The sequence below is a fragment of the Dermochelys coriacea genome, chromosome 2 (assembly GCF_009764565.3).
Source record: "Dermochelys coriacea isolate rDerCor1 chromosome 2, rDerCor1.pri.v4, whole genome shotgun sequence".
In the NCBI taxonomy this organism is placed as follows: domain Eukaryota; kingdom Metazoa; phylum Chordata; order Testudines; family Dermochelyidae; genus Dermochelys; species Dermochelys coriacea.
In genome coordinates, this window is record NC_050069.1 from 11,083,173 (window position 1) to 11,104,587 (window position 21,415).

General features: G+C 40.5%; 1 protein-coding gene and 1 long non-coding RNA gene across 6 annotated transcripts in view; both read left to right on the forward strand.

The window, feature by feature from the left end:
• The window catches only part of TRAPPC9 (trafficking protein particle complex subunit 9), an 874,505-nt gene that overhangs the window by 372,437 nt on the left and 480,653 nt on the right, over positions 1–21,415 (forward strand). The window lies entirely within an intron of this gene.
• Positions 689–16,622, forward strand: LOC122458586. Its single transcript, XR_006278639.1, has 3 exons — positions 689–885; positions 6,079–6,088; positions 16,612–16,622. It is a non-coding gene; the product is annotated as an uncharacterized LOC122458586 (long non-coding RNA).

Below are 21,415 nucleotides of genomic sequence, written 5' to 3' on the forward strand. Positions count from 1 at the left end.
ACTTTCACTAGGGACAGGTTTTTCCATAGATGTCTACTGCAGGGTTTCTTTTGCCTTCTTCAGAAGCACCTGTTGCTGGCCACGGTCAGGAGTAAGATGCTGCACTAGATGTTATGACAATTCCTCTGTTCTTCTTATCCTTCCCACATAGATTCTAAGATCAGAAGACACCACTGTGATCATCTAATCCAATGGTTCTCAAACTGGGGGTCGGGACCCCTCAGGAGGTCATGAGATTATTACATGGGGGGTCATGAGCTGTCAGCCTCCATTCCAAACCCTGCTTTGCCTCTAGCATTTATAATAGTGCTAAATATTTTTAGAAGTGTTTTTAATTTATAAGGGGGAGGTTGCACTCAGAGGCTTGCTGTGTGAAAAGGGTCACCAATACAAAAGTTTGAGAATGACTGATCTAATGCAACCTGTCTAACACAGGACATAGGACTTTCCTGAACTAATTTCTGTTTGAATTAGAACATGTCTTTTAGAAAATATCTGTTCTTGACGTAAAAATTGCCAGTGATGGAGAATCCACCACAAGACTTGGTAAGTTGGGTCAATGGTTGATTAGCCTCATTATTAAAAACTTATGCCTTATTTCCTGTCTGAATTTGTCTGGCTTTAACTTCCAGCCATTGAATCTTGTTATACCTTTGTCTGATAGACTGAAGATCCCATTATCAAATATTTGTTCCCCATGTAAGTGCTTATACACTGTGATTAAATTATTTTTTAACCTTCTCTTATGCTAAATAGATTGAGCTCTTTGACTCTGTCACTATATGGCATGTTTTCTAATCCTTCAATCAATCTTGTGGCTCTTCTGTGAACCCTATTCAGGTTATCAACATCCTTTCTGAATAGTGGACACCAGAACTGGACACAGTATTTCAGTAGCAATTGCACCAGTACCAAATTCAGAGGTAATATACCCTCCCTACTTCTACTCTATATTCCCCTGTTTATGCATCCAAGATTGTATTAGCCCTTTTGGCCACAGCGTCACTTTGGGAGCTTATGTTCAGTTGATTGTCCCCTATGAGCCTCAAATCTTTTTCAGAGTCACTGCATCCTGAGAGACTTTTAAGTAATGTCTTGTAAGTATGGTCTATAATTCTTTGTTCCTAGATGTATAGGTTTACATTTGGCCTTATTAAAATGCATATTGTTTTCTTATGCCCAATTTACCAAGCAAGCTCTGTATCATTGACCTGTCCTCTTAATTATTTACTACTCCCCAATCTTTGTGTCATTGTAAATTTTATCAGTAATGATTTTGTTTTCTTTCAGGTCATTAATAAAAATGTTAAATAGTATAGGGCCAAGAACTGATTGGCATTAATTCTGTTACCCTCTATTAATTCTTAATTAATTGACTCCTGCATCAGCTGTTCTATTACTTTGCCCATGATTGATGTCAGGCTGGCAAGCCTATAATTAACCAGGTCATCATGTTTACCCTTTTTAAATATTGGCACAAGATTAGCTTTCTTCCAGTCCTCTGGAACTTCCCCAATGTTCCAGGATTTATTGAAAATCAACAGTAAGGATCCAGTGAGTTCTTTGGTCAACTCATTTAAAACTCTCAGATGCAAGTTATCTGGAATGGCTGATTTAAAAATGTCTAGCTTCAGTAGCTACTCATTAACATCCACCTAAGGTACTGTTGGCATGGAGAAATCTCATCATCATCATGTGATATGACTACATAATGGTTTTCCCCAAATATAGAACAGAGATATTTACTGAATCTGTCTGCCTGTTCTTCATTATTATTGACTATTCTACTATTTCCATCCAGTAATAGCCCAGTACCTTATTAGAATCACTTTGTTACTGATATAACTTAAAATAATCCTTGTTATTATCCTTAATTCTGCTGGCTGTAGAGTTCTCCCTCTGTCCTTTTGTTTTCCTTATCAATTTTCTGCAGTTCCTAGGTTCTGATTTATATTCATTACTGTCCCCTTTCTTCCAGTGTTACATATATTTAAATGATTTCTACCTTTACATCTTATTTAAACTAGGTTGGCTTTTTAACCAGTGTGGCCTTCTTTCTCAGTTCATAGAATCAGAGAATATCAGGGTTGGAAGGAACCTCAGGAGGTCATCTAGTCCAACCCCCTCCTCAAAGCAGGACCAATCCCCAACTAAATCATCCCAGCCAGAGCTTTGTCAAGCCTGACCTTAAAAACATCTAAGGAAGGAGATTCCACCACCTCCCTAGGTAACGCATTCCAGTGTTTCACCACCCTCCTAGTGAAAAAGTTTTTCCTAATATCCAACCTAAACCTTGCACACTGCAACTTGAGACCATTACTCCTTGTTCTGTCATCTTCTACCACTGAGAACAGTCTAGATCCATCCTCTTTGGAACCCCCTTTCAAGTAGTTGAAAGCAGCTATCAAATCCCCCCTCATTCTTCTCTTCCGCCCACTAAACAATCCCAGTTCCCTCAGCCTCTCCTCATAAGTCATGTGTTCCAGTCCCCTAATCATTTTTGTTGCCCTCCGCTGGACGTTTTCCAATTTTTCCACATCCTTCTTGTAGTGAGGGGCCCAAAACTGGACACAGTACTCCAGATGAGGTCTCACCAATGTCGAATAGAGGGGAATGATCACATCTCTCGATCTGCTGGCAATGCCCCTACTTATACATCCCAAAATGCCATTGGCTTTCTTGGCAACAAGGGCACACTGTTGACTCATATCCAGCTTCTCGTCCACTGTAACCCCTAGGTCCTTTTCTGCAGAACTGCTGCCGAGCCATTCGGTCCCTAGTCTGTAGTGGTGCATGGGATTCTTCCATCCTAAGTGCAGGACTCTGCATTTGTCCTTGTTGAACCTCATCAGATTTCTTTTGGCCCAATCCTCTAATTTGTCAAGGACCCTCTGAATCCTATTCCTACCCTCCAGCGTATTTACCTCTCCTCCCAGTTTAGTGTCATCTGCAAACTTGCTGAGGGTGCAATCCACACCACACCAGTTGTGGGTTTGTGGCTTTTTTGGCATCTAATTAATTGTTTCTAAACGGTTCCCAAGCATCATTCACATTTTTCCAATTAATTTTTCTCCCAAATGATATAACTCATAATTGTTTTTGGTTTTGTGAAATTGGTCCTTTGAAAGTACCAAGTGTATATATAACTTGTTTGGGCTTTAATCTGTCTGCACAAAACGAATGTGATTTTCATACTTGTACCTAAGCCACTACTAATTTTTTTAGTTTTATGATTAGTTCCCAAGAAGCTAACAGTCTAAATTGACAAATACAATAAAGTACAAACAAAAATGATACACTGGGCAAAGTTCCAGTCCTTTTAGATGTTTGCTGTTTTGTTTCTTTTTCTCTGTTGGGCGTTAGGGATCAGAGAGAGAGAGAAAGGGAAGTACAGAGGTAAATGAAGCAATTTTTTTCTGTAGTTGGGTCGTACCACAACTGTCATTCCTTGTAAAAAGCCATTGTTGAAACTAAACTGCAGACTCTTTAAATTCACACACATATGTCAGAGTAAGGCATTCCGTGTTCTGAATCATTAAATTCTGGCATTGGTAAATTATAAACATAGAGGAGGAAGTCAAGACCCCATATTACCAGCTCTCCACTGAGGATGTTCTGCTTATTAAGAGACTTGATATTATTGAGGAAGACAAAGATTCATGATGTTTGTTTAAAAAAAGTAGGGAAGGGAGGATGGATAAGGGTAGGTACTAAGAATCTGCTACTGTACTGCAGCTGTGGATCTTTGTTAGTAGAAATAAGTATCTTACAATCCCTCCTTCTTTGCATGAATTACTCCACCTCTGTGCCAGACTCATCCAGTCTTCCCAAAGCCAGACATCTTCTGTTCCCTTCTCCACATCCATCAGCATAATTTAACTTGGTTTAGCTCCCCTCCTATCTGTAGCATTCTCTTATGTGCTCCAAGAATCCCTATCCTCCCCTCCCCCTCTCTGAACTGTGAAATCCACTCTGGCCTACTCTTCTATCAATGGCAGTTTCAGCATACCGCTTCTGACTCCCAGCCTTCCATTTAAGATAAGTATTGAGCCGCTGTCCATAAAAGCTCCCATGCTGTTCTGTCTCCATATTCCTCTTCAGAGGTATACTGCTTCTTCTTTTGCCTTTCTTCCCACTCTTTTCTGCAATACCAGTTACTGCTTAGGTGGCAATTACAGAAGCTTCAAACACACAATCTCCTTCCTACCTATATTTTTACTAGGTGAAAACTTGGGGTCAAGGACCCTTTTGCACTTTATTACCAGATATTAAAAAAATACACACTTTTTAGCACTGTGCCAACTGGTTCTAAAACAAAATATTTTACTATGGAGTCTGATTTTTTTATATATGTCACCTAATTAAATCTGAGACCCTTCAGTAGTGGGGGATTGATTGTTCAGGGGTTGAGTAACTGGATATAGAGCCTTTCACTCCCAGGTCATAAGTTCTAATTGTGAAATGAATTTGGTGGTATCAGTCCAATTGCCAGTTGACAAATGTCTTTATTAAAAGAAAAATTAAAAAAAAACCCACCACCCCACAACTGGGCACTGTTGTTGACACTGTCAGCAAGACATCAAAGCTGAATGGGTGTAGGTGTCATTCCAGATCAGGATTGAACGTGGGGAAGCTTGCATTGTTGCTTACTGTGTTGTAATTGTTTTGTGGATAAACAGATGACTTCAACCTCTAGAGCCATCTGTACTTAGGGATGCTCACACTGTATGGCTGGTGTGGAAGCACTGTTGCTATTTAATGGAAAGAAAGATGATGGTCTTGAGTTGATGCTGTTCATGCCTGGTTTAATGCCCAGAGGGTTTATTAAGGCTGAGACTTCCACACCACGCCCATTTGGCTCCATTCCTAAACACTGATCTCTTGTGAAAAGATGTTATATTGTAGATTTCCTGCAGACAAACATATCCAAATCATATTATTTAACAGAGTGATTAAAAAGTAATTTAAATAGCTTTATATTAATATCTGTATGACTTCCTTCCAAGGAGGATAGTCATTTAAGATCACTGGTTCAACACTTTGAATCCATTCTTTAATATTGAAATGCATTTTCCTCTCTCTCCATTAATTGAGCAGGATAGTAGCTATTACGGTACTGTGTAGTTCAGGTCTTTTGATCTGAAGGATAATAGTGAACAATACTGCATGTAAACCAGTACTGTACAAAGCTTGCTTTATTACAGAATTCCCATTGTCTTATTCCCATACGTTTCTTTAGAAATATGTTTGAAATGTTGTCTTCATTCTTTTATGTCTGTCTTCTGATGTCACTATAGTAACACTAGGGTTCTAGAGTAGCAGCCGTGTTAGTCTGTATTCGGAAAAAGAAAAGGAGTACTTGTGGCACCTTAGAGACTAACGAATTTATTTGAGCATAAGCTTTTGTGAGCTACAGCTAACTTCATCGGATGCATTCAGTGGAAAATACAGTGGGGAGATTTATATACATAGAGAACATGAAACAATGGGTGTTACCATACACACTGTAATGAAAATGATCACTTAAGGTGAGCTATTACCAGCAGGAGAGCGGGGGGGGGGGAATCTTTTGTAGTGATAATCAAGTTGGCCATTTCCAGCAGTTGACAAGAACGTCTGAAGGTTCCTTCCCCACTCTAGTGTACAGATGTGGGGATCTGCATGAAAAAACCCCTAAGCTTACTTCTACCGGCTTATGTTAAAACTTCCCAAGGTACAAACTATTTTTTACCTTTTGCCCTTGGACTTTATTGCTGCCACCACCAAGCATCTAACAAATATATAACAGGAAAGAGCCTGCCTGGAAACGTCTTTCCCCCCAAAACCCTACACCCCCTTTCCTGGGGAAGGGAGTTGCTAGCCCTTCCTCTCTGCATCTGCTCTGTCAATAACCCTCTCAAAAAACCCACTGCTCGAATGGTGTGGTAACTCCTGCATAAGTGAATAGCCTTTGGGGCACTGTTGTCAAGTTTGATCAATAACTACTTCTTCTCGCATCCCTCCACCACAATGAGAGGTTTTTCCAATGCTGGGCACATGATATGGCCCAGTCTGTAGCCCTGGTGAGATCTTCCACAGTGCCTTCCTGGTGCTGCAGATTGACAGATGTTTAATGATTTGTGTTTCATTGGGTTGTTGGAATAGCCCCATTTCCGCATATAGACTTTTGACCAGCCAACTCCTGTTCAGAGGCAACTTAAAGATCTCAAGTCGATCAATTCTTTTCTGCACCTGTGGGAAGGCCTTTGGCAATGTCGATGTGCATTTTCATGTCCTTGTTGAATATTTCAAGCTGTGGGCATCACATTTCCAGTTGTATAGCTGTTGGTGATTTTTTTTAGTGGTTCCATTGCAGCTAAGAAGCATTTCAGCAATTTCAGGCTGCTAACTGCTGTGGTGTAGCTACCTGGTGAATATCTGGTATCTTTGACATGTCATAATCATTCCAGTTTGCTTATGACTGCTCTCCTAATATCAGGTGGAGTGATTTCAGCAAGCACATAAAGGTTGTTCATGTTTTTGGTTTTATGCATCCTGTGATATAGCAGCATTGATAATTGAAATCACAGAACAACTAATACAGTTTTCATCTTTTTTTCCACTGGTAAATTCAATAAAAATGGAGTCTAGACTGACTTCAGCTTTTTATGGAACTGTGGACACTGCTTCAAATGAAGTACATTGGAATGGTTAGGTCCTTTGGTCCTCAGGGTTATTGTTACTTTAAGTCTCTGTGTAACTGCAGCATCATGGGATGCTAGTCCCCATGTGAGCTCCCATCTTGTCCATTGAGCAGGAGAAGCAGTATTTCCTCAAGCACTGAGAGAAAGCTAGAGGATGTAGAATGCAGGAAGGAATCAACCTCTCATTTCTTGAACCATAATACTCTGATTTTAGCCTGGTGCCCTGTGTCTTTAAGATCTCCAGACCATTTATTGCTATTTTTTAAAATCAATCCCTTTCTTACAACATGCCATAAGTTGAAGAAGGCCCTGAACTCTGCAGTAACTGAGCTCTAAGATTACCCAGTTAGCTTCATTAAAACTTCCCTCATGAATTCCTAATAAATCCTTTATGGACATTTGTAAGAAAGAGCAGCAGTTAATGAAACAGTCCCAAGTGATGGACATTTTTATGAGACTCTTCCAGTGATGAAATTGTTTTTGGAAGTGGAGGAAAGATTCTACCAGGTGTTGTGAAAATGAAGTATTTAATCAATGATTGTTCACAAAAGAAGGTGACTTGTGGTAATGAATTCTGCAAGTTAATTATGTGCTGTATAAAAACTGTTTCTTTTAAATTTCTTTAAATGTGATACCTGTCAATTCTATTGTGCTCTGAGTATGGTATTATGAGAGAAGGTATATAAGGTGCCTGATGAACTATCTCTGTACCATGCATTATTCTTTATACTTGCATCATGTCTTATTTTTCTGCTCTCTGCACCAAACCGTCCCAATATGTGTATATCTTTCTCCAAAGGAAAAGTTTTCTCTTGTCTCTATCAGCTGGGAACTCTCAGGACCCCTTGTTTTTCTCCTATACTCTTTTGAGATAGAATGCACCATATATGAGACAATAATATTGACTTTATAATGACATAATATTTTCATTATTTTTTTTCCATTTTTTATGCATTCTAACATTTTTGTTTGCCTTCTTGACTGTCATTTCACATTGAACAGATATTTTCTTTGAATGTTGCATAATTACACCCAGGTTATTTTCCTGAGTGGTTACAGTTAATTAAGAAACTAACAATGTGTATCCAGTTGATCTAGCCCTGGGCTGCAAGTCAAAATATAATGGCTTGTAAAATATGTTGCTGATGCTATAAGATGGGAGACAGAATCTGACACTTAAACTTTTTTTTTTGTTTATAAGGAAAAACATTCAGAAAAGGGATATCTGCTTAACGGTATATTTGTGTACTCTTTCTAAGTGGTTATGATTACAATTTAGCAGTTATCACCTGTAGTTAAAATACTGATTGAAAGTATGAATCTGGACATCACCAGCACAGATGTGTGTTGTACCTGTGGTACATTGTCTCAGGGCACTTGATGTGTTTCATTTTAGGGTATTTACAGGTTCATTGCTCCTTGGAGCTCACTTTCTTAAGACTGCACAGAAAAGAGACAAGTTAAGTAATCTCATTCCCTTGCTGATGGGGAATCTCTGTTGTAATTTATGATTCTTCTTTGTGGCATTCAAGTCATTAGATTTACTCAAATTCTCTTCACTGGGTCCTTCAGAACCATTTGCTCTTTTGGTATTACAAAGTCTGGAATTGATGATGATGATGAAAAAGAGAGCCATAACAGATTGAGAGGATATATGGAAAAATGCAAAGGGCATTATTGATGGTGCTTTTAAGTAAGTTTTAATTAAAAGAAAAGGGGAGTGACTCGGGGAAAGAGAATTTCAAAAGCAAAAATGAAGTGAAGAAAACGTGGCAAACTCTCTCACCCATGGAGCTGATTTCTCTAGCTCAGGTTTATAAACAAACAAATTAGAACTAAGAAGATATATTCCATTTTTTTGTCATCTTAGACTGTAAATGTTTGAAACAGGGACTCTTTCTAAATGTATCTTTATTAAGCAGTTATCCATTTTATGTATGTTTTCCTTCTAAACAAACAAAACCCTTGATATGCTTTTCAGTTTTTCCATAACGCAAACAAAAAGTAATAAATGGCAAGGCAATGTGAGAGAAAAGAGTGAAATCTTGGGTCAATTGAAGTAAATGAGTTTTGCCTTGATTTTAAATGCAAATAGTTTTTCACTGGAACATTCAAAGATTTTTCTTTGTAATATCTATTTTTATGGCAAATATCAATGTTCTCTCTCCACTGTTTCAACTACAAGGCTCTTTAAAAAAAATATATTCCTTTGGCTTTTCTTTTTTGAAGTATTTGTGAAATTGCATTTTTTAAAATTCTTTTCTTACTTGAAAACAGTCAAACGACTTGTGCTTTAAAAAGTCATATTCTTTGTTTAAAGAAAATGTTAGCCCCAAAGGTGAATTTTTCAGAAAACTGTGACTACCTGAAAACAGGTGTTCAGAATGGAAACACTCACATGACCGTTAAACTATAATAAAATGAAAACATTCATGCTATTGCTACAATAAAAGTTATAAATAACAGAAATATGCTAATTTCAGATTAAATTAGTCTGACTATTATACTACTATATAATATGCTGTGTAACATGTACGCAACTTTTTTATAAAAGGTTGAGCAAGTTAGCATTTGAAAATCTACTTCTGTACATAAGCCTTGATAGGTTTACATGACTTCATTTCAACATGCCTATGTTCATTGTTAACAATATTCATAAGGCTCTGTACATTGTTTTATGTGCAGATGGACAGGAAAGGTGCTACTGGCTCCAAAGTAATTTTCTGTTGGACTCATTTTCACTGATTCTGATCTCTGTGAGCAGTTGTCTTCTATTTTCTCAACTTTCCGATATAATTAGAAATATATTTTTTTATTATTATATGTAATTGTCACAGAGTGCATCACTCACCGCTGGTCTGGAGCCTCCTTCTGGTAACTCTGAGAATTATCTTGAGGCCAATGCCCCCATCTGCAGTTTGCACCCTGTCACTCTTTCTCTGCAGTCCCTCTTGCAGAGTTAGGAACTGCAGTGTCCTCTTTGTGGCTCGGCCCTCCAGCCGTGGCACTGTCTGTGTTCCCCCCTTCTGGGATAGTTTAGCTCCTAGTCCAGCCACTTCCACAGTGGCGATTGCAGTCAATAGTCCTGAAACTTCTCCATTGGTGTATTGGGGGGACCCAGGTCTGCCTGCTACTCTGTGTTCCGGCCCAGTGACCCTATGGATCGCAGCCTCCTGCTGCACCTCAGATTCCTCTCCCTGCTGCTATGTCTCCAAGGGGCACTTCCCCATGGCCCTAGCACCTTCTTCACCCTTCCTCAGGGCCTGCAACTACCCAGTCTCAGTAGCCAGCCAGGAGCACCTCTTGCTCCCCCGGTTCCTGCCAGAAGTAGCTCTGTCCAAGGTGCCTCTAGGTCTCTCAGCCTGCTAGAGAGACAGTCCTCCCTCCTTGAACTCCAGCTTGCTCTGCCCTGAGGCTCTTTTTATATGGGCCTGCTGGGCCTTGATTGACCACTCCTCACAGTTCCTCTCCTATTGGCTGTTTTTTGTGCAGCCTCTCTAGGGCACGATTAACCCTAACCTGCCAGTGTGGGGTGGACGCCCCATCACAGTAATTTTATCAAATATACAATCAAGCTAAAAAGCTATTTAAGCTGGCATTGAGTGATGGGGAAAAGCAACACAATTAAAAGTTAAAACTGAAACTTTGGGCTCGTACTCTTCCTTCAGCTCACTTACTTTTAGCATAAAGAATATAATTTTCTTGTGTGCTTTAAATTCTCTCTTTGAATATGAAGTGTTCTAGCATTCTTTATTTTTGAGTTTATATGAATAAACTCTTATAACTCTTATGAATAAACTCTTTATATGAAAAAACTGTTAGACAAATAGGTCTTTGTCTAATTGCTGAAATTGTTCTCTCTAGTTTTCCTACCTTGATTTGCCAGGTAAAGATCTTTAAGTTATTTTTTAAAATCCAGATTACTTTTGTGTTGCACATTAATGCCCCATTACCATTTTTTAAATAGTACCTATTTTTGTTAAGCAGTAGTTGATGTCTTATTCATGTTCCACTATTTAAGATACTTTCATTAAGTGCAAGAACTTTGAATTGGAGTTTACCAAGATGAAAAACTCTTCAGGTGCAGGCCTGTATTTTTTTTTTTATATGTTGTACAGCACTTTGCACAGTAGGGCCTTGATACATGATTTGGAGAGATTAGGCAGTGCCACCAGACAGATAATAATAGTAAAGAAGTGGGAAACAAGGAAAATAAACAGACAGCACAAATATTAGAATTTAAATTTTCTTTCAGTTATGAGAGTATTTTTTATTATTATTCAGGACCAAAATCTTTGTTCCACCATATTAGTTCTGTTTCTGAGGGCTTGTCTTCACTACGGAGCTAAATCGGCACTGCTTCAATCAATGCAGTGGCATCGATTTAGCTGGTCTAGTGAAGACACAGTCAATCGATGGGAGAGCGCGCTTTCATCGATTTCTGTACTCCACCTCAACAAGAGGCGGAAGCAATGTCGGCAGAAGAGCGTCTCCCATCAACATAGCATAGTGTGGACCCGTGGTAAGTAGATCTAAACTATGTCGACTTGTTATGCTACTCACGTAACTCAAACTGTGTAGCTTAGATCGACCAGCAGCAGCAGTGTAGACCTGGCCCGACTTACACAAATGGAGTACAAAATTTCATCCATGGCTTTTAGTGTAACGGTGAGCCTTTTAGATAACTAAATTCACTTCCTATAAGTTCTTTGAACCTAAATCTCCACAGGTGAAAGCTAGCGATCTGAGATGTTAGTATTCTAGATATGAAACAACTCCACAAACACCTTCTGATTCCAGAATTTCAGTAATTGTAAAGGTTTCAGAGTAGCAGCCATGTTAGTCTGTATTCGCAAAAAGAAAAGGAGTACTTGTGGCACCTTAGAGACTAACAAATTTATTAGAGCATAAGCTTTCGCATCCGATGAAGTGAGCTGTAGCTCACGAAAGCTTACGCTCTAATAAATTTGTTAGACTCTAAGGCGCCACAAGGACTCCTTTTCTTTTTTAGTAATTGTAAAATAACTGCTTGCAGACATACCGCTCTGTCTGATTTGCACCTAAGGTTGTATGAGCTCTCTGAAACTGAAACGAATTTTGTACAGACTCTGAACTGACAGCTGAGTGAAAGAAATCTCATTTTGGAAAAAAGCAATTGGGTCATTGCTCCTTTGAGGGAAACCTCTAATTCTTAAATTATTGCAGCAGGTACAGTTTGCCAGGTCATCTCTTTTCTTCCTGAATGACTTATTCTTTTTCCTGCATAACACTGTGTTTTTTGTTTGTTTTCATTTAGCTACACATTGAAATATATGTCAACACTGCAGAATAAGTGTCAGAACACTATTAATTCAGTTGGTATTCACTGTAATAGAATCATCCCCTTGGTGTTAATATGTCTGTTCTTCTCAGTGTAAAATACTAATGCATGTATATCCATACTATCTCCAGCAGAAGGCTGCATCTATTTTTCTAGAGGTGGAGAAGTTTGAAACAGTCCACAAGAATTATACAATCTCAGCAAATAATATACCATCTTGGTCTTGAGCTTTGATGAAGCCAGGACATTGCCTACTGGGACCCCTACTTACTGCAAGTTATATTTCCACAGTGAAAATGAGGACAGCTACAGGCCACATTGTAGAATTCCATGGGCTAAATTCGGCCTATGGATAGTACTTTGCATAGTCTGCACAAACTCAGTTTGATAAAGCACCATGTATATGATTCCAGTGCCAAGGAATTAATCATGCTGAATTTACAAATCAAGTAATTATGTAAGAAATTATATCCTTATCCTATATCCCATTCGAATTCTAGCATCTGGTAATAAGGGTGACTCACGTGTGCCAACAATGCGTGGAAGAGAAGAGCCACCCAGTTACAAGGAACCATATGCACAACCCTGTTGCTTCCTCTTTGTATCATAAGCTGCCAATCGTTTTGACTGTGAACTATGTTCTCTGTTACATTGACTTTGATTTTAGGAAAAGAAAGATGACTGTATTTCATAAGTCAGCGGTTCTCAATTGGGGGTCTGCGACCAAAACCCAGAGAGCCTGAGCCCCAGCACCCCCAGCCATGGGACTGAAACCCCAAACCCCGATGCCCTCCCACCCCCCCACCCCGCTAAAATCCTGAGCCCTTGTGTTCCTTGTTGCAGGGCTGAAACCCTGAGCCCCAGTGCGCCCATCCCCCTTGGTGCCAGAGCGGTGCAGTCCCAGGGCAGCTCCACACACCCCTTTTTCTCCTCTCCCTGCCCCCAAGGCTCTATCCCCTGGCCAGGTCGGAGGTGTGAAGCCAGAGTGGGGCAGTGCAGGCAGCTGCTGCTCTGTCTGGTGTCATGGAGCAGGCAGCCACGGCATTCCCCTGTGTGCTGCTGGTGCCCAGAATTGGGGCTGCTGCTCAGCTCAGGCAGCCAGTCAGAGCCACCCAGGCAGGGGGACCCTGCTCTGTGGCCGGCAGAGCCCTTGAGGAGCAGTAACGACAGGGGAACCCTCCTGGCATACAGCCCCTAGCTATCCCATCCCTGCACCCTGAGCTACCCCCGCCCACACACAGCCCGTAGCTACCCCCTCCCTGCACCCTGAGCTACCCCCCTGCCTGTGCACAGCCCCTAGCTGCCCCCTCCCTGTACCCTAAGCACTTTTCAAACTTTGAGAGCTGAACCCCCACCACACACAACCCAGACAGGAAGGGTGGCCTGCTGAGGTGAGTTATGGGGTGGAGGTGGCGCTGCCCTCCTGGATCCTGCTGTGCGGAGCTGGCCCAAGCACCGCCGGCCCCTGCCCCCCAAAATAGAAGTCAAACTATGCCTATGTCCGAGGGCCCAGCCCTAGCCCCAGCCCGGAGCCTCAAGCCCTCCCCCTTCTACCCTCCCCTGGGCCCTGGAGTTTTTATAGCATGTTGAGGGGGGCCTCAGAAAGAAAAAGGTTGACAACCCCTGTCATAACTGATTTTTAAACACAAGCAAAACTGCTCTGAGTTGACTAGGGTGATCAAATGGACTCTATTGATATTACATATAATAATGTATCCAAGGCCAAATGTGCATGTGACGGTTTGCAAACAAGTTCTGCAGTCTGGCCTATAGCCACCAACCTCTTTTTTTAAGGAAGATTACTACTCACTGTGTGCAACTCTTTATCTTGACCTGAGCAAAAGGCAACTTGGATCAAGATGAAGCCGTATATGTTGTGAAAGAGAGAGTTTTTGTGGACTGTATCTTTATAGTAATGATGAGGGCAGGAACAATGTACTACAATTTGTGCAAACCAGGCACATCCCTGGGCTCTTGGCAAGTTGCAAAGGCAGCTCTCCATTGGGCGCAGTTTGAGAATACTAAGGTATACTAATAATCAATTGCTTATGCTTTGCATTTAGGGACAGCACATTGAGGAGAAGGTACAGTAATACACATCTTCTCATTTTTCAGTGGAGCTGTGAAACATCACATAGTGAATTATTTAGAGTCCTGACATAGGTTCTCTCATTCCACAGGTGCAATACTGAATTCATGCAATTTTGTCATTAGAGAAAAGTGCTCTTGGTGGCAGTGAGGGTTCAGATTTGTCTTTTGTAACTCAAGAATGAAAAAGAAAAATGAGAGGTGTATCAAATTTTTAAAATTTTTGATTCACACTGAAGGTTGGCTTATGTATATTTGGAAAAATATTACAAGTTGGTGGTAAAAATATTACTTATTAGTAATTTATGTTCTGTGGATATGTGAAACACTTGTATAATAAGAGAAAGGAGTTCATTATTGAAAACTTATAAAAATAATCATCTTAGTTTCATAATAACATTCCTCAAAATGAAAATCCTTATTGACTTTTACCTTTTTGTTCTGGTACTATGCATGTCTGCATACATTCCTAAAACACTGCCTTTCTTACCTGCTTCTCTGTTCTCGCCTTTTGAGCTAAATCGTATTTTGCAGAAAGTATGTAAAGTGTGGTGATATGTGGTAGGTCTGATCTGTATACACTTTAAATAAAGCTTAGTTTAAGCTTTTAGCAATGGAACTACAAAGTTCTGAGGAAAGAAGGTGGTGAGCTAACACAGAATAAAAACAACATGCTTTTTAAAGATACTCGTATAGCAGCTTATTTTCCAGCTGCTACTTGAAATAGAAGGGCAGGGGAAGAAAACCCTGCTTCTTTAAATAGACCGTCAGGTTACCACAGCATCTGGCTTCTTGTGTGACAGATATTGCATTTCTCATTATAGTACCTTGCAAGTGTCTGCTGTTGCCATAGTAACTATCTCTGAGCCTTACACCTAAAATTTACCCTGACAAAGGTTATTGTGGCAACTGCTACTAATTGGGATTTTGTTCATCTTGCTATTTTTAACCCCTTTTTTTTAAGATATACATGTTAAATGGATGTATTGGCAGAATGGTTGTAGGTGAGAAAATGCTTTCCAGGGTAGAACTGTCTGGAAACTAAGATCTACATTTTGTTCTGTTGGCCAGAATAATATAAATTGTAAATTGTATGAGCTAAAATTCCCATGCTATCCTTTTGGTAATACTTAAGAATTTTTTTATATACTAAAAAGACATTGTCCCTGTCCTGAGGAGCTGAAAGACGTGCCATAATGAGAAGTGTGAGGAACAAAACAACATCACTAGGATCGTGGTTACTCAGTAAAGGCTAGTGCACAGCATGTTAGAGCAAAACATTCTTTTAAAAATAAATATCTTGATGACTTGATGACACTTCTAGGTGTCATGGAAAAAGTGAGTTTTCGGTAGGGATTGAAGGGACCATTGTTGAACAATTCTAAGGGGTGTTGAGTGCCCTCAAATCCCATTGGTGTTAATGAGTGCTGAGGGCATTCACCTTTCAGGATCAACCCCTAGATAAGTGGGAAAATGGTAGCTTTATATACCAGCTCAGGAAGCACATTACATGGGTAGGGGGCAGCATGAAAGTAAAGCTTTAAGTGAAGTTAAAAATAGAGAGGGGCTAAGTTTATCATCCTTTTCACAGTGGAAGGACTTTATGGTGAAGTGATATATCTTGACTTTAGCAAAGCTTTTGATATGGTCTTCCAAAATATTCTTGCCAGCAAGTTAAAAAAAGTGTGGCTTGGATGAATGGACTATAAGGTGGATAGGAAGCTGGCTAGATTGTCGGGCTCAACGGGTAGTGATCAATGGCTCAATGTCTAGCTGGCAACCAGTATCAAGCGGAGTGCCCCAGGGGTCGGTCCTGCGGCCAGTTTTTTTCAACATCTTTATTAATGATCTGGATGATGGGATGGACTGAACCCTCAGCAAGTTCGCAGATGACACTAAGCTGGGGAGAGAGGTAGATATGCTGGAGGGTAGGAATGGGGTCCAGAGTGACCTAGATAAATTGGAGGATTGGGCCAAAAGAAATCTGATGAGGTTCAACAAGGACAAGTGCAGAGTCCTGCACTTAGGAAGGAAGAATCCCATGCATTGCTACAGGCTGGGGACCCACTGGCTAAGCAGCAGTTCTGCAGAAAAGGAGATGGAGATTACAGTGGTTACGAGAAGCTGGATATGAGTCAGCAGTGTGCCCTTGTTGCCAAGAAGGCTAACAGCATATTGGGCTGCATTAGTAGGAGCTTTGCCAGAAGATCGAGGGAAGTGATTATTCCCTTCTATTCAGCACTGGTGAGGCCACATCTGGAGTATTGCATCCAGTTTTGGGCCCCCCCACGACAGAAAGGATGTGGACAAATTGGAGAGAATCCAGCGGAGGGCAACGAAAATGATCAGAGTGCTGGGGCACATAACTTCTGAGGAGAGGCTGAGGAAACTGAGCTTGTTTAGTCTGCAGAAGAGAAAAGTGAGGGGGGATTTGATAGCAGCCTTCAACTACATGAAGGGGGGTTCCAAAAAGGATGGAGCTCGGCTGTTCTCAATGGTGGCAGATGACAGAACCAGGAGCAATGGTCTCAAGTTGAAGTAGGGGAGGTCTAGGTTGGATATTGGAAAACACTATTTCACTAGGAGGATGGTGAAGCACTGGAATGGGTTACCTAGGGAGGTGGTGTAACCTCCATCCTTAGAGGTTTTTAAGGCCTGGCTTGACAAAGCCCTGGCTGGGATGATTTAGTTGGTCCTGCTTTGAGCTGGGGGTTGGATGAGATGACCTCCTGAGGTCTCTTCCAACCCTAATCCTCTATGATTCTAAGTGTAGTTATGCTATCCAACATTAAATATACCTAGAAGTTTGGTAAGATGAGACTTAATCTTAAGGAAGGTAACCTCATAAACAAGAGAGCCAAAATAAGAGCAATACAAGCTATATCAATAGGGGGAACAGAGGGAAGTGACTTAAATAATCAATTAATAGGAAGGGCATAGATAGTGCTCGGCATTTATTTTACTCTACATAAATTTATGTAGTTGTTGCATATCTAAGTTAATGACTCAAATTTGTCGAAATAGGCTTAACTGGAATTATTTAATCTAGGGTTATCAATCAGAGATTAGTATAGCACTATGTTGAATACAAAAAGTAATAGATACATTACCACTCTTCGTTGTCAGATTAAGAACTGGATTTGTGATTTTCTTGCATCTGGAAGGGATACGCAGCTTTCATCCCCCAACTTAGTTCTCATATTAGTAGCATTATATAGGGTTTCAGACAAAGGAAACCTCGTTGCCAAGAACATTCTCCCAGAAACGCATTTTGTGGTGATGTTTCTATGCATTCTCAGTTTATGTGATTTATATGTGAAGGCATGATTATTTACGTCTGGGAGACTAAAAATTCTTCAAGAAAGTATCTCTCAGTGAGTCCTTCTTAGCCCACATTCATTCTTCGTGTTGATCCCCCAACAGGAAAATCTGTTATAATAGTCATCCCTTATTAGTTTCCTAAGTAGCCTCAGTCCTATGCAGATGCAGCAGAGGCCCTTCTGGAACTCATGAGGAGTTCCCCCAGACTTGAGGGCCACTTCTCCTTATTATCTAGCATCAAGGAGATTACTATTCCATCTGACCAAACAGAAACTTAAATACTTCTGCATAACATGTCCTCATTGTCTCCTGATGAGGCTGCTATCTTAGATTTGTCATCTCCAGTCATCAATGACTACAGGGCAAGTGCTTCTGAAGAGGGACAAAAAATCAAGGTAAAGTTGGGTTAATTCAGCTCCCAAAGGATGAAAAACGAATAAACTTTATTTATTTGGGAGAAAGGTTTATTCTTCTTCCAGTTTACAATTTAGAATTGTTATATGCAATATTGTAGTTGAGTTGGTCCCAGAAACAAGGTTGGTGAAGTAATATCTTATATTGGACGAACTTCAGTTGATGAGACAGAGAAGCTTTATGTAAGCTTGAAACCTTATCTCTCTCACCAACAGAAGTTGATCCAATAAAAGAGATTACCTCACCCGCCTTGTCTCTCTAATTTAGAATTGTGACTCACCAGGTGCTGCTTGCCAGCTATGACTATTCAAACTGGGATGTGGTGTCTGAATTTCAGTACAAATTGCCAGATGATGTGAAAGAGAAATTTAAAGCCTTTATAAATGAGAATCAGTTGGTTGCTTGCTCCTCCCCATAGGATGGCAAAAACCATTATGCCTTGTGCTTCATGACTGGAAGCATCATGCATACCAGCACACAACAGAGACTTGCCCTTTTAAGTCCCAAAATTATTTTTAGGCAAAACAGATGAAGCTCTGCACGCTAAAATATTCCAGGTGACCCTGAAATTGGTGGGTATTTTATATCTCTGCTATTAAAAGGAACAGTTTCAGCCTCAGGTCCAGCAGAAGTATCTGTACTACCCAGTGGGATAAGCCATCAGCTCAAAAAAGTGTCACAGGTATCAAAAGAAGAGACCAAAACCTCCACCTACTGCCCTTCTCCTACCTCAAGATTATTTTCAGCTTCCAAGCAGTCTTTTTGATTCCTTGGGGCAGCGCAGCAAACCATTCCTAGAGATCTCCCTTTGGCAGCATGTTGTCCCACTTCCTACATGCTTGTACCCACATTACATCAGATCATTGGGGTCTGAGGACAGTGGAACTGGTATATAGTCTGCAATTCTTCAAGTGCTTGCACATGTCCATCCCACTGTAAGTATGTGTGTGTGCCTCATGCACAGTTGTTAGAGAACTTTTTCTCTGTGGTATCCATCTGGGCAGCGCAAGCGCCTTCTGTCACCACATGCCACTGTGTGCTGGTATAAGAGTTAAGAGTGTGAAGCCACTTCTGACCTCCCTCAGTTCCTGCTTACTGCATGTGATGGTTGTCAGAGCAATCTCAGACTTGTCATAAGTGCTTCCCTTGCTTCATCCATCCATCCATCCATCCATCCATCCATCCATCCATCCATCCATCCATCCACTGTTACTGTTAGGAATTAGTTAGTGAAGTTTGTTTGTTTTAATGATAGATTTAAATCTTAGGTCTTTTTGGACCAGTTTTTCATCTTTCAGTACCAGCATTGATACTGGAACAATGCCATGCCCACCAGGTCTTCAGTCCTGCTGGACTTGCGTTCAGCCTATGCCAGTCAGTGACCCCACACCTGGCCTACTTGAAAAGTTGGGGAGAATCACCCCATAAGTGACAAATGTCACAGTTGTAAGGGATTTAAGCTCCACTCAAAGAAAGAGTGGTGAGGCTCAAATGTTCACTCACAGCACACCTCAAGTATATTGATGTTGGTATGGAGCACGTCGGAGATATCTGCAGCTCTTTGGTCCCATTCTAAGAAAAAGCTTAGAGGCATTGGTCTGTGTCCCATCCAAGACAGAGAGCATAACCATGGGTCATACAACAGTCAAAGCACTGGCCTCCTTCTAAAGGGGTGGTTAGCCCCCTCGGGGATGGATCCCAGGCCCATATCAGTGGCTGTTATGGACACCACAAGGTGTCCCATTTAGACTTCCCTACAGTCATCTTATTCCTTGTCATTGAGATTGCTCTGGGGGCATTGGCACCAAAAGCATCATTCTCTAGTACCTGGTACTGAAGTCACTTGGGTGACTTCCCTACCACAAGTTATGGAATAGGCACCACTTCTGAATACTGTGGCATACTCTTCCTTGTTGCCGGACAAGGCTGTTGACTTTCAGGAAGAGGACGTGCATGAAAGCTCTCATGAATTGGTGAACAGTCTGGTATCGATGGCCCCTCTTAGGTGGTTCTGCTGATTAATGAAGCCATTACAGAGACAGTTAAGGCGCACTGACAGACGACATTCTCCTTCCCCACCACAGCAAAGTGAGCTGAAATGAGGTACTACATATCCTCTAAGGGTTATTAGAATATTTACTCTAGCCCTCCCCCTGGTTTTTGGGTAGTCATAGCTGCTAGTGAATGGGAGATGCAAGGACACCAAGCATTGATGCCGAAGGGCAAAGATTTGAGGAGGTTGGACTTGTTTGGACACAAATTTTATTCTACCGGGAATCTGCAACTCAGGATTCCAAATCAACAGGAACGCCTGAGCTTCTAGGACTTGATTCTCTGGGAGAACGTGTTAAAATTTAAAGTAAAGCTGTCAAGAGATTAAAAAAAATAACTAATCGTGCAATTAAAAAAATTAATAATGATTAATCGCACTGTTAAAACAATAAAAGAACATAATTTATTTAAATGTTTTTGGATGTTTTCTCCATTTTCAAATATATTGATTTCAATTACAATACAGAATACAAAGTTTACAGTGCTCACTTTATATTTATTTTCATTACAAATATTGCACTGTGAAAAACAAAAGAAATGGTATTTTTTCAGTTCACCTAATACAAGTGCTGTAGTGCAATCTCTTTGTCACGAAAATTGAACTTACAAATGTAGAATTATATACAAAATACTTGTACTCTAAAACAAAACAAAACCATGTAAAACTTTAGAGCCTACAAGTCCTACCAGTCCTACTTCTTGTTCAGCCAATTGCGCAGACAAACATGTTTGTTTATATTTGCAGAATAAAATGCTGCCTGTTTCTTGTTTAAAATGTCACCTGAAAGTGAGAACAGGCATTTGAATGGCACTGTTGTAGCCGGTATTGCAAGATATTTACATGCCAGATGCGCTAAAGATTCATATGTCCCTTGATACTTCATTCCAGAGGACATGCATCCATGCTGATGACAGGTTCTGCTCAATAATGTTTCAAAGTTGTGCAGACCGACACTTGCTCACTTTCATCATCTGAGTCAGATGCCACCAGCAGAAGGTTGATTTTCTTTTTTGGTGGTTTGGGTACTGTAGGTTCCGCATCAGAATGTGCTCTTTTAAGATTTCTAAAAGCATGCTCCACACCTTGTTCCTCTTAGATTTTGGAAGGCACTTCAGATTCTTAAATCTTGGGTCGAGTGCTATACCTATCTTTAGAAATCTCACATTGGTACCTTCTTTGCATTTTGTCAAATTTGCAGTGAAAGTGTTCTTAAAACAAACAACATGTGCTGGGTCATCACCTCAGACTGCTATAACATGAAATATGACAGAATGTGGGTAAAACACAGAAGGGGACATACAATTCTCCTCCTAGGAGTTCAGTCACAAATTTAATTAAGGTTTCAGAGTAGCAGCCGTGTTGGTCTGTATTCGCAAAAAGAAAAGGAGTACTTGTGGCACCTTAGAGACTAACAAATTTATTAGAGCATAAGCTTTTGTGAGCTACAGCTCACTTCATCGGATGCATTTGGTGGAAAAAACAGAGGGGAGATTTATATACACACACACAGAGAACATGAAACAATGGGTTTATCAT